The sequence below is a fragment of the Carcharhinus amblyrhynchos genome, chromosome 24 (genome assembly GCF_965287045.1).
Source record: "Carcharhinus amblyrhynchos chromosome 24, sCarAmb.v2.hapA, whole genome shotgun sequence".
In the NCBI taxonomy this organism is placed as follows: Eukaryota; Metazoa; Chordata; class Chondrichthyes; order Carcharhiniformes; family Carcharhinidae; genus Carcharhinus; species Carcharhinus amblyrhynchos.
Window position 1 is genome coordinate 26,837,331 of NC_137347.1, and position 12,571 is coordinate 26,849,901.

At 46.3% G+C, this 12,571-nt stretch overlaps 1 protein-coding gene across 1 annotated transcript in view; it reads left to right on the forward strand.

The window, feature by feature from the left end:
• Positions 1-12,571, forward strand: part of LOC145358038 (transcription factor HIVEP3-like) — a 397,799-nt gene that overhangs the window by 144,269 nt on the left and 240,959 nt on the right. Inside the window, exon 3 of the mRNA XM_080211747.1 lies at positions 5,338-5,431. The gene's annotated coding sequence lies outside the window, so the exon portion shown is untranslated. The remainder of the gene's footprint in view (positions 1-5,337; positions 5,432-12,571) is intronic.

The window sequence follows — 12,571 nt, forward strand, 5'->3', positions numbered from 1 at the left end:
AGTGAACACAGCTCCCTGATTTTAATATTCCCATGTTCCTGTGCAAATCCATCCAAAGCTTTGTCCCCTCCCAATCTCTGGAATTTCCTCCAGCACTACAATCTTCTGAGATTTCCTCCAATTCTGACTTCTTCTGAATCCCTCTTTCTATGACTCCAGTGTTGGCAACTGTACCTTCTGCTGCCAAGATCTCTTTCTCTGGAATTTCCTCCCTCACTGCCTCACCGCCTCTCTCTCCTCGTCCAAGTCACTCCTACCTCTCAGGCTAAGCTTTTGGTCATCTGTACAAATAATCCCTTACCAGTCTCTGTGTCAGATATGCCTCAGGAAGCTTGACTACATTAAAGATTCTACCGCTGAACTTCCCCAGTCCTGTAGAAATGCGGCTGGAAATGCAGAGAGGGTAGTCAAGAAAATAAGAGGGAGCTTCGCTGGTGCATTCCCAGCTCTGGGGGACTTCCCAGGGGTGACAGAGAACTGAGTTGGCTGCTCACTCCACAGAGGTGAGCACGAAATTAATCTGAATGCAGCCCTGCATAGGGATCATTATGTGTCAAAGCCGGTACTTTACCAATGTTGGAGTGACCACACCCCCCACCCCGCCCCTCCTTCCTCCTTCCTGTTTGTTAATTCAATGCTTCAAGAACATTGAGAAGATTCCTAACAGAATGCAAGGTATGGGATGGGGCAGTACTTTACACTGCCCTGCGAGGCTCGTAAGATCCATTCTGGTCAATATTTATATCTCAGCACATATCATTAAAACAGATTCTCTGATTATTATTTCATAGTGTTTATGGGATCTTACTGTGTGCAAATTGGCTATCATTTGGGATCTAATGAATGATGGAACAAGCTCATTCATTGTGGCCTTCCAGAGGCTCCCTGCTTTTTTGGTAGAACCCTGAGGTTGAAAGGCTGCAGCCCTGTTCACCACCTGTCCTGTGGGAGAGCTTTCCCTCCAAGCCAAGAGCTTATCATCATTGGGCCTCTCTGTGGCTGATTAATTCTACAGCTGTGGGCACCTTCATGTTGAGGCGTCCTCACGCTTGCCTGCAATGCTCACCTCTCCTGGTGGGATATGGCGGTCTGACATTGCTGCACGCCTTCTGACCTGGCCTGCAGCCTTGGGAGCCTAACCATCATCCTTCGTCAGGTAGTTAGCCTGGAAGCAGACCATTAGAAGGCCGCCTCATGTGGATTGTGACGACAGGCAAACTAACAACATGGACGGACTTAGGATCCCCATCTGGGCCTGCTAGTAAGTCCGAGCCTATTAACTGCGATTTATTCTAGTCGAACACTCTTACTGCTAACAGAAAAGTGACCTGTTATAGCCTGCTTTTAGTTCTTGCCGGGGGTAATGACGTCAAAAGTGAGAGAGCGCACTTCTCTCATCGACTTCCTATCCCCAACCACATCCTGGGGTTTTCTTTGTCATTGCGATAAAGGCTAAATATTGCACACAGAGGCTAAATTTAGATCCCCGCCCACTGACTCTGACTTGCGTGGGCCGGAGGGGTAGAGAGGTGAATGGGCGTCGCGAAATGTCATTTTTGGTTTCTCACTTCCCCTTCCACTGTTTGACACGTCAGACAGATTGTCGGCAGAACAGTGAAGCTGGGTTTTTTTCTTCTTTCTCTCTCCCTCTCTCGACTCTGTGAAACCCAGAAGCGGTGCGTTTCCTGACCGAGAGAGAGAGAGATGCAAAAGAAAAGAACAAGCTCAACGCGCTTATTTTTAGCCTCACCCACCCCCACCACCAGACGATGTTTCGAAGACCGTCATTGTTGCGGAGTAGATAAACATCTGTTGATCAGCGGGACGGTTGAGAAATATTGGGAGTTGTGGCCGAGCATGTGGTACCATGGACGGATTACAATGGCTCATTTGAGGATTGACAGCCCATCGCTGAGCTGCAACAGAGATCTGCCTCATGAATGAAGTGACCTTTGTATCCATTGGCATCACTGCCCATGCTGTGTTCTCAACTGTTCCCCAGTTCAGTATCCAGCTGATGGCCTCTGGTGGCTGAAGGTAAAACTAACCTGTGCAGGCTATCAACAATGACCAGAATCTCAACCGCATCAGCCATATATGTGCTGTGGATCCTACAACACCTGGGAGCAAGTCACTCGCTGAAGCCCCCCGCCAAGGCACAAGTGGAAGAGTATGATCGAATACTCTCCACTTGCCTTGATAGGCGCAGCTACAACCACACTCACGAAACACGATGCCATCCCGGACAAAGCTGCCAGTTGATTAGCAGCCCGTCCACCACTCACACCTTTCACCACCGGCACACAGTGGCAATAGTGTAAACCATCTGCAAGATGCACTGCAGCAACGCACTAAGGCTTCTTCAACAGCACCTTCCAAACTCACGAGCTTTGCTATCTAGAAGGACAAGGGCCACAGGTGCCTGGAGAATACACACCATCCTGACTTGACAAGGATCACCATTCCTTGCTCATGGCTGTATTGGTCAAAACCTCGGAACTGTCTGACAAAGGTGGGAGCACCTTTACCAGACAGACTGCAAGTGGTTCATGAGGGATAATCTCCCCACCATCTTTTTGAGGGCACTTATGGTCAATAAACGCTGGTCTTGCCAGCCACGTCCATATCTCGAGGATGACCAAAAATGACCTGCATTCTCATTGAAACATAGAAAATAGAAGCAGGAGTAGGCCATTCAGCCCTCCGAGCCTACTCTGCCATTCATTATGATCATGGCTGATCATCAAATTCAATATCCCGATTCCCCCTTTCCCCCAAAGCCCCTTGGTCCCTTTAGCCCCAAGAGCTACATCTAATTTCTTCTTGAAATCAGACGTTTTGGCCTCAACTCCGTTCTGTGGTAGTGAATTTCACACATGCATCACCCTGTGGGTGAAGAAGTTTTTCCTCACCTCATTTCTAAAAGGTTTACCCCTTATTCTCAAATGATGACCCCTAGTTCTGGACTCCCCCACCACTGGGAATATTATTTCTGAATCTACCCTGTCTAACCCTGTTAGAATTTTATAAGTTTCTATGAGATCCCCTCTCATTTTGCTAAACTCCAGTGAATATAATCCTAACCAACTTAGTCTCTCCTCATATGACAGACCTGCCATTCCAGGAATCAGCCTGGTAAACCTTCGCTGCACTCCATCTATAGCAAGGACATTGGACAATGGCTCTTGTGAGCCATTTTCACATGTTGCCATGCTGCCATGCATGGCCGAACAACATTGTAAAACTAAACTCACGCTTAGTAAGCTGTTGAGAGGCTTTGCTCTCTTGCTGAGCTCCTCTGATTGGATGTGCTTCCACCACAGGGCTGGCTCCATGTCAACTCATTTGCAACTCAGCACCTCAGGATCATCAAGTGTGCCGTGTACCAAGGCTCCCAGTATTGGCCGAAGGGCCCTGAATGCTTGTGATACACTGGGTTCCTGCTCTACGATTCACTGGCTTGAGAACCATAGACCCTACACCAACCAAAGAAATGCAGGGGGGTGGGCGGGGTGTGGGGGATGATTCTCCCAGCGTACTGTGCTGCTCAAGTAGTGCGGTGGGTGAGCAGATATCCAAGGGGCCTTTTCACGGGCTTTCCGTTAGGTGCCACAGCCTCTGTACATCTCCGGAACTAATATTTTTGACGTAATCAGCTCCCTGCTGGAAGTCAATGTGGAGCTGATTACCATTGGAAAATTTCCATTTCCAGATGATTAGCTGACCTGGGACTGAATTCTCCTGGCCCTTTAGTGTTCTCCACCACCCCACCTGGATGGTTCCCTCCAGCAGGGTTTACTCCTGCTCCTCATTAGTGGGGAACAGGCAGACTGAGCCCGCTGAAGGGAAGAGAGGCCATTGAGACCCCTCTGGGTGGTTGGGGATAAGACTGTTGCCCCTTGGGCAGTGCTACCTTGCTAGTACCAGCCTAGCACCATGGCACTGCCAACTGGGCATCAGGCAGTGCCAAGGGATGGGACCAGAGTGATGGGGCTTATTGGGGTAGGACCTGTGGGGCGGGGGGGGCGGGCAGGGGGCAGTGGTGATTGCTGCCAGGAAGGGGTACCTGCTGCTACTCTGCCCAGGGAGGTTTGGGAGGCCAGCAAACAGTGCTGGGATGGTCTGGAAGGCCAGCGATGTTGGGGTGCTGGGCATGCCAGTGTTTGGGAAGGGTAGAGAAGGGGAGTGATCACTGCCAGGAAGGGGTACCTGCTGCCACTCTGCCCAGGAAGGTTTGGGAGGCCAGCGAACGGGGCTGGGATGGTCTGGAAGGCCAGCGATGATGGGATGCTGGGCATGCCAGTGTTTGGGAAGGCTAGAGATTGGGAGGCTGGCAATAGGGAGAGGGCTACTGTGCATGCGCTGATCTCCATGCTGACAGATCGGCACGTACGCAATGGCCCACTCAGCACTCAACTCCCAGCCTCTCGGGCGGGAATAGGCCCCGATGACTGATTTCCAGAGTGAACCACACTGAGGCACTCTGCGATACACAGCGTATCAGAGATTTGTTCTGGAAATCACACTAAAAGAAACCGACAGGATTTACTCCCATTTTCCTGTGCATTGGGAACCTGGAAACTGTTTTGGGACAATCCCAGCTGTGGACTCTACCTCCTTTATTTCCTACATTACAAAGTGTCAACATTTCCAAAACACTTAACTGGTTATAAAGCAGTTTGAGATGTGCAGTGGTCATGCAACATACAAGCAGAAACACCTTTTCTCCGAATGAATGTCTGGAGGGAAGATACTGTGACTGGATGACCCAGTGATTTGCCATCGCTGCTCCCATTCTTTGGTCATACAGAAAATGCAGAATGTGGGGAGACCAGCAGAAATTCAGAGCAATTAGGACAAGACTCGTTTGTGCATCAACAAAGGTATAAAGTCGCCAAAGTCCCAGATGACCCGCTTTGAAGGAGGAGAACTGACTGGTGGTGATTTAACCTGAGGATCACCACACCTCAGGCAAGGGGCAAGGTTGAGAAGGTGGACCCTTCATGAATAACCTCAGCTGGTATGGGAACTGAACCCGCACTGTTGGCATTGCTCTGCATCACTGACCAGTCATCCAGCTGACTGAGCCAAAACAACCCCCTCAATATATTTATGCCCTAGGATTAAATTAATCTCAACAATATCCATAATGAACATGTTTTTGGAACTTAAACTTTAAAATAGTGCAACATGGAATTTGACAACATAAGTCATTTGTTAACAGATTCTGCAATTTCACTCCTTCCATTGTTCAATATTAGTGTCAGAATCAATAATTGTCAAATGATTGAGAACTGCCAAGGATCTGATTGTTCATTATTTTTATTGTCTCTGCAGGTCAAGCAATGAAACTGAATTAGAGCTGTATAGAAAGCCACACAGGGAGAAATAACAGGATGGACCTGTATTAATATCAGCAGAAAACCAAAAGGTAAAGAAATGTGTCCTGGTTTGACGTTTCAATGGTGAATACTTAATGGGATGTTGGCCTTTTAATCTCTTCAAATCTGGTGCGCTGTTTCTGTACTGGGCCCAGTCCATCGCTGAGTATAGCTTCAATGTTACCATTTGGTTCTTGTCCACCCCACAGTACTTTATATCCCTTTCAACTTTTACTTTGATAAAGACACACTCAAATGTAGACATGGGCACTGGAGTGGCCCAAATTTGTTGTTGATGATGATGAGGACTCTTTCAGGTTCTCCAAATAAAGTTGAGGGTGGCCCAATGGCAGGGCTTTGTCATTAAACAAGGACATGATGTCCTAGGGCTGATGTGTTGTCTGATTGGATGGTTGGTAATGTGTGGCTGGCCACAGGCAGACAAGAGGATTGAGAGCTGTCCTGACAGCAGATAATCTGTATGACTCATTGGCGCATTTACAAAAGACTATCTTTAATGGCCTCTCCACTCAGTCTAGCTGTCCTGCTGAAGGGAACATCAAGATCACAGTTATTGCTGCAATTCGGAAAATGGGAGGTGATAATATTTTTCCTAAGACACCTTTTTGGATCATATATTTGATGATCATAAAACTTTGATTACTTGATGGCGCACTTGATTTTTTTCCAAGTCGTAACAGTTAATAATTCTTTTGAAGGACTTCTTTGACATCCTGAGGTCACAAAAGGCACTATATAAACGCCGGTCTTTAATATTGTTGGATATTTAGAGGATGGCACAATTCACATAACACAATGGATTAGCATCCTGGAGTAACATTATCCATGCACAATGGGACATTCCCCAGGGTAATGCTGTCCTTCTGTTATGAGGTATTGTCTTTCACCAAAACTCACTGAGAATGAAATTCCTGAATATTTTTCAGCAAAAATAATGAAGGAACAAACGTACTGATCCTTGTGTGTTCAGGAACACTGACTCAGGGTACATACTGTTCCCCAGAATACTGCTGCCCCAGCGTAGTGCTGTTCCAGCATGGTGCTGTACCAGGGTAATATTGCTGCAGGCTAATGCTGTCCCAGGGTGTTGCTGTCCCAAGGTAATGACTGTCCCAGGGTAATGACTGTCCCAGGGTAATTCTGTCTCAGGGTAATTCTGTTGCAGGCTAATACTGTCCCAGGGTAGTAATTGTCCCAGGGTAATACTGTTGCAGGGTAATATTCCCCCAGGATAATTTTGTCCCATTTTAACACTGTCTCGGTAATACTCTCCCAGGGTAATTTTGTGCCAGGTTAATACTGTCCAGGGTAACTTTGTCACAGGGTAATTCTGTCCCAGGGTAATACTGTTCCAGGGTAATATTGTCCCATTTTAACACTGTCTCGGTAATACTCTCCCAGGGTAATTTTGTCCCAGGTTAATACTGTCCAGGGCAACTTTGTCACAGGGTAATTCTGTCCCAGGGTAATACTGTTCCAGGGTAATATTGTCCCAGTGTAATGCATCTCATACACTTGCTCTTGAACTGTTTAACACCAGCAAGATCATTGTTCCATATGGGTAATTATGGATGAGGTGGGCTATGATTTTCTATCATCACATCTGACTGAAGCTTAAATAATTGTAAATTGTTGATATCCTCCGCCCATTCAAAGGATCATTACTGGTATTTGTCGCTCTTAATGTAGTGAATTGCCAACTCAACATTGAATGAGTCAGGACATCGTCTTGCCTTTTACTCTTTTATATTTATGTGCTATTTTAAATTCATGGTTTACCTTGAAAGAGTGGCGCAGAATCACAATTTTGAGTTTGCTTAGTACATTGGGAATCTGTGAGACAAGTTGATGGCTGTAATAAAACACGATCCCATGTCTGGCACTCAAAGGAATCACGGAATACCTATTTGTGTGAAGGTGTCTGTCAAACAGTAGACCTGTTTTGATATAATATGTTATACTTGGAACTTGCATTCAGTATTTTGTTGGGCAGTCCAGTCAGTGACCCAATGTCTTACATTTAAATGTGTGCCAGTGGAAATGTGAATAAAACCGCAAGGAACTTAGCAACAGGAGAAAGAAGAAATGAACATTGGGCCAAAGAAGGAGAGATTGGAGGAAGTGACAAACATTTGAGGGTCTGAATGATGTGGCAAGGATTGGAAAGGTTTAACGAGGGCAGGACAGTGGCACTGTGGTTGGCACTGCTGCCTCACAATGCCAGAGACCAGGGTCCAAAGTCAGCCTTGCGTGACTGTCCATGTGGAGTTTGCATGTTCTCCCCATGTCTGCATGGGTTTCCTTCCACAGTCCAAAGATGTGCAGGTTAGGTGGATTGGCCATTTTAAATTGCCCCTTAGTGTCCAGGAAGTGTAGGTTAGGTGGATTGGCCATGCTAAATAGTCCCTTAGTGTCCAAAGAAGTGTACATTAGGGAGATTGAGGTAAATGTGTGGAAATAGGGCGATACAATGGGGGTGGGCTTGGGTAAGATACTCTGTCAGGGAATTGACACAGACTCAATGGGCCAAATGGCCTCCTTCTGCACTGTAGCGATTTTAGGATTCTAGCAATTTCGGAGCACGTAATGTAGGCAGGTGAACAAACAATGGCTGGATGATGAGAAAGTGTTGAATGCAGAAGAGGTGAGCGTTAGGGCAGTGGAGGTTTTGGGGAAGGGTGTACAAGACAGAATGAGAGAGATTAGGGTGGATTAGGGGACATGGATGGATTCAAACATGAGTGTGAGAAGTCTAGACAAGAATTTACATTTGTAGTTCCAGTAATACTGCACAACTCCCTGTCACTGAAGTAGTTATTTTTTGAAAGCTTAAGTAATTCTTGGACAAGGGAGGGATAAATCCAACAACACTACATTTGCCATTGGTACAGTGCCTTTGGCATAGTAAAACATCACACGGCCATTCACAAATGCTTATTAGACATGATTTGACACTGAGCCATCACAGTAAATTACAAAAAGCTTGGTCAAAGAGATAAGTTTTAAGGAGCATCTTAAGAGGAGAGAGAGGAAGACACATGGAAAGGTTTAGAGAGGGAATTCCGGTGCTTAGCTCCCAGGCAGCTAAAAGCACAGTCACACGGCAGAGAGATTAAATCAGGGATGCTGGAAAGGCCGGAATTGGATGAAATCTTGGGATGGTTTGTAGGCCACAGAGATAAGGAGAGGTGAGGTTGTAGAGGGATTTGAAAACAAGGATGAGAGTTTTAAAATTACATAGGTTGAAATTGGAAGTTCAGTCAGCAGCTACACCTCTGATTCAGAAGGTTGTGTGTCCAAAGTCTATTCAAGGGTTTAAGTTAAGCTGAGCTTTTAAAACAAGAAGTAATGCTTTCTTTCAGGTAGCAGCTTGATCACTGAAAGATTTAAGTTTATTTACTAGTGTCACAGGTAGGCTTACATTAACACTGCAATGAAGTTATTGTGAAAATCCCCTAGTCGCCACATTCCGGCATCTGTTTGGGTACACTGAGGGAGAATTTAAGCATGACCAATGCACCTAACCAGCACGTCTTTCGGACTGTGGGAGGAAACCCACAGAGACATGGGGAGAATGTGCTGACTCTGCACAGACAGTGCCCGAGCTGGAAACCCAGCTGGGAACCCAGCAAACCCAGGTCCCTAGCGCTGTGGGGCAACAGTGCTAACCACTGTGCCACCATGCCACCCGTAAGGTTTGAAAATGCTTTGCACAATTCAACATATTGATCTCTTTCAGCATTCAAATGTGGCAATGATTTAAAATACAATTCAGTCGCACAATTAATGATGAGGTCAATGACCTTTCTCCGTGCAAGCGGCTGAGGTGGGGGAGGGGGGCGAATGGGGGGGCGGGGGGCGCATGTTGACCAGGATGTGGGGTGAACTTCCTCCTCTTCTTCAAATAGAAAAGAGATGACAATAGAATTTCTCCACCTACTGCTAACAGTTCAATGAAATCTGCCTGCCAGCGGCAATCAAAGTGCATCCTACACGCAGGTTGTAGTACTCTGTGCTGTGGGCTTGAGAACTACAACAACTTGAGAGTCTGTCAAACCTCTGAATGTACAGTTGTATTTTCATGCAAGTGTTTTTGGGTGAATCATCACTGACCCACTTATGCTCATGTGTAGTAGGTTCTCTGGAACAATGAAATAACCCTCCCGCAGAGCAAAGAAATCTCTCCCACTTTGTTGCTAGGTGCCGTGAACACCATGTCTATTCGTGCGCACTTGCTCGAGTTGTATGAGAAACAATTCTGTGCAAGAAAATAAAATGAACGTGTGGAGGCGACGGTATTGGCACAAAGTGTGCGTGGGAGGAAAGATGCTGAAATTTATGAATAGCCAGCTCCAGCTCCAGCAGTAAAATTCTCAATCAGTCATATCCCCATTCATAGCCCAGTGCCGTTCTGATGCTGTTCATCTCAAAGCACAGCTCTCCCCGGAGTCACAAAGTGCTTTTGTATTTCCGTTCCATACTCATTCAAGTCTAACACCACCCACCCCCATCCCCACCCCCATACTCCAGCCTCACCACCCCGCTGCTCCGATCAAGACCGCAAGAAACTACAAAGGGTTGTGAACGCAGCTTAATCCATCACGCAAACCAGCCTTCCATCCATTGATTCCATCTACACTTCCTGCTGCCTCGGCAAAGCAGCCAGCATAATCAAGGACCCCACACACCCTGGACATATTGTCGTCCACCTTCTTCCATTGGGAAAAAGATACAAAGTCTGAGATCACGAACCAACCGAATTAAGAACCGCTTCTTCCCTGCTGCCATCAAACCTTTGAATGGACCTACCCCATGTATTAAGCTGATCATTCTCTACACCCTATCAGTGAATGTAATACTATATTCTGCACCCTCTCCTTTCTGTCTCTCCAATGTATTCTATGAACAGCATACTTTGTCTGCATAGCGCGCAAGAAACAATATTTTTCACTGCATCCCAATACATGGAATAGTAATCAATCAAATCAAATCAAGACCCCCGCCACCACCCCCGCACTCCAGCCTCCACACCATCCGATGATGTTGCTGCTTTGTTTCAGCCTTTGTGTAGGTAAGGTCAGTTTTGTACGAGTACCCTATACAAAGGAAAGCATCTGCAGACCCACTCATGCTCAATATTGTCTTGACGCTGATCAGGGGCTGAAACTGTGATTTCTTTCGTAAAGCAAAATTAACCAAGGGTTTGAGAGGCAAACATTTAGTGGGACCTTGAGTCCAAGCTCTCTGTGTGCTGGGTCACCGACAGGGGCACAAAATCTGGAGAGAACTGGGAATTGCGAATCTCACCAGCAAGTTTCACTATCTCCGGCTTTCCTTGCAGGCGGCGTAATCAGGTTTATGCCCATAAATGATGAGAACCTGGTTTTAAAATATTTTAATAAATTTGAATCGAATTATCCAGCCCCCTCGCCACATGAGCACGCCGCCCCTTGCTAAATATTCACACCTCGCTGACGTGATATGCGTGTGGCAAGATTGCCCCCATAGAGTAGTACAGCAGGGAAGAATACCATTGGGCCCATCGAATCTGTGATTATTTGAGCCCTGCCAAATATTTATGTTGATGTTTCCACCTGTTGGGGGAATTCAAAATGCAGGCTAGAAATATGAGCTAATAAATCCAGTAGAGAATTCAGAAGAATTTTTGTTTTAAATTCTGAGGGTAATTAGAATGTGGAATTCGCTACCACTGAGTCTGTTTGAGGCAAATAGCGCAGATGGTTTTAGGTGGAAGAGAGAACGAAGAGAAGGATATGCTGATAGAGTATGTTGGGAAAGAGAGTATAAAGGCAGGCAGAGACTTGTTGGACCGAATGGCCTGTTTCTATGCTGTATGTTCTACGCACTTGCAGCCATTGGAGACTGCATCATAAAGCTTGACATGTTGGGCCAGAATGTCTCTGGCGCCGTTAGTCTGGCACAGTCTGTCAGCACGGTTGTATCGTGCTCTGCCTTGGTGGCATGTTCAGAGTGCACAGCAGGAGAGCGCTGGATCTCATCGTTCTGACAAACATTTGGGAGCGCTGTGGTAAAGTGGCCAAAAATAAAAGACTGCAGAAACAGATTGCCTGCAGCACGAGGATCTCATTCTCACAATTACCACATTCTTCATTGCGTCTTCAGCCCAGTGTTGACAATTCTTGTCAATTATGGTAGTACATATCCTCAGAGGTTTTATTGCCTGCTCCCACCCCTCTCATTAACCCATCTGGTCAAAACAGTCTTTCTCCACGTTTACAGAATGTCACAGACAAAAATGTTCAAAGAAATCGAGAAAAGCGTTCCCTGTTTCTTATCATAGGATCCCTACAGTACAGAAGGAAGGTCATTTGTTTCATCAAGCCTGTATTGACCATAATCCCACTCAGGCCCTATTCCTGCAATCCCATGCATTTACCCTGCTAATCCCCTTGACATGTGGTGCAATTTATCATAGCCAATCAACCTAACCTGCACATCTTTGGAGTGTTGGGAGGAAACCGGGGCTCCCGAAGGAAATCCATGCACACTAGGGGAGAACATGCAAACTCCACACAGACAGTGACCTGAGGCCGGAATTGAACCTGGGACCCTGGCACTATGAGGCAGTAGCGCTAATCACTGTGCTATCATGCCCCCCTTATCATGTCCTGAGACTAATTCCTGGAGAGTCCAGGGCAATCTTGGAGAGTTGGCAACCCTGCTCCAGCTGAGTGCAGCTGAGATAGCAGTGCACAAGTCCAGACTGAATCACCCCTATTTCACAGCCACATAATTACAGCTTGCTGGTTCTCTGGTTATACTCAATTCTGACCAGGAGTTCTCTGCAAGCCTCCTTCCGTCTCCAAATCATAGCTTTCTCTCTTGAGCTGATATTATGCTGCTTTCACTTATTTGAATCTTTTCCAATGATTACCTCTATAAACAGCTGGCATGGGAGAGCTTAAAAAAATGCAGACAGCAGTGGACAAGATTCTGTTTGTTCTTAAATGACAAGTGACTACATTCAAAAGAACTCAGTATGTTACATTCTCGCCCTCTCGAGTTTCAAGTCCCCGTCCAGAGGTTGAGTGCAGAATAAAACATGGCTGGTATTTTAGTGCAGTTCTGAGGTTGTACTGCCCTGTGGGCACTTTCATTGCAAGAAACTACAGAGGGCTGTGAATGTA